Raw genomic sequence first — 1818 nt, forward strand, 5'->3', positions numbered from 1 at the left:
TTTACTTGTCCTCAAGTGACTTTGCAAGAACTCATAAGGGAAAGAGGTTTGAAGGTGGGAACTCATTGCCAAAAATAACACTTCCTAGTACTTAACTTAACATCCTAAAGAAACATAGCAAATAGCATGAGCAATTCTCTTATTATACTCTAGCTTCTCTAGGTCTATCAATACTTCTTGTGCCTCTACACAAGTTGCAATACTCATCAACCAACAAGTTCTTTAAACCAGCTCTCACATTGATTCACACACACACACACATGGTGAGTTCTCACAAATGGGCACATGATCTTAATCATTTGGCTAGGTAAGTATGATCTAATATGAATGAAGAGAAAGGTTCAAATGTCATCATTTCATGGTGGCTATCACTCAAAAACAAGGAGCTTGATCATTATGCAAAATTTATCTAAGATTAGAAGCAACTCATGCATACATAGATTCATTCTCATCATTCTACCCCTTTTTGTTATAAGTAATCTCAAGTTCTACCCTCCTTATCATCATCTCAAAATCAAAATAAACCCCTCACATCACTCACCCATCATGAGTATCGACCGACGAAAACACTGGCGACATCGATCGATAGAACGTCACCTGCCGCGACCAATGTCAACACAATTACATCTATCGTCTTCCCCATCTTCTCTTTGATTCTTTTTCTTTTCTTTCTCTTTCTCTCTTTTTTTTATTTTTTTTATTTTTTATTTTTTTTTTATTAGGGGAAGGTTCTTTGTTGCATAATCAAGAGCTTCATATTTTCTTTTTTTTTTATCCCTAGAGTTTTATTTTCAATTTATACTCTTTTGCTCATCTCTCTCATCTTTCTCACTCCCCAAACCCAAGATTTTGAATTTTAGAACACACAAACCCCTCTCACCATTCCCAGATGGTAACTCATTGTGCTAGCAAGAGATGCGAATAAACCTATGTCGCCTCCAATACTCTCAAGATTTTGCACATGAAAAACTATCAAAAGAGGCCTCACTCATGCAATTAAATGTTTGTTCTCAAAGAATGGTTAGGGTTGTAGGGTATGGAGTGTCATTTGGGTTAACAAAGATTGGTATATAAAGGAGTAAGATAACCCAAATGTGTATGAGATCCATGATCAAGTATGCAAATGCCCATATGCAAGAGAGATTAAGTTCATTCAAGCCAAGTTCGGGTTGGAGCTGATCTCAATTATGTAAAAGTAGACGCAAGTTCCATTGAACCTTCCACTGAAGTACTGAGCTTTCTTCAAGTAGCTTGCGTCTAAGAAGGCGGGACCAGTTGGATCATCTTCTAAGGGTATATCCTTGAACTGAAGCAATGTGGTTATCAAACCACCAATGCCAACCCGAGGCTCTGAGTCACTTGTTGTCCAAGCCCATTCCTTGTAGTGGACGAGGCGCTTCACAAAGAATCCCACCATTACAAAGTTCTTGTAGAAATCAGCATCGACAAAAGGCAACTGAGAAGGATGAGCATAATGCTGAATGGTTTGGTGAAGAAGTTGCAGCTCCTCATCATCAACAGTGCTTGGTTCCTTTCTTGGAAAGATAGTGTGGACAATTAACCGGTGGAGATAGCACACTGAAGGGTGGCGAATGGAAGCATTCTTGTCACGGCTTGGCTTGCGAGTCTTCCCCGCCAACACCTTCCAAACCATTCTAGCTATGCTCTCTTCCCTAGGGGCATCATATAGGGTAGGGATGGATGATTCCTCCAAATCCTGAAGACCAAGCGCTTGTCCAATCTCCTTGAAGGTCATGTTGTAAACCTTCCCATGGACCTTGAACTTGATCTTTCCCCATCCTTGCCTCACATGTTTGG

This window comes from Brassica oleracea, chromosome C2, assembly GCF_000695525.1.
Source record: "Brassica oleracea var. oleracea cultivar TO1000 chromosome C2, BOL, whole genome shotgun sequence".
NCBI classification, from domain to species: domain Eukaryota; kingdom Viridiplantae; phylum Streptophyta; class Magnoliopsida; order Brassicales; family Brassicaceae; genus Brassica; species Brassica oleracea.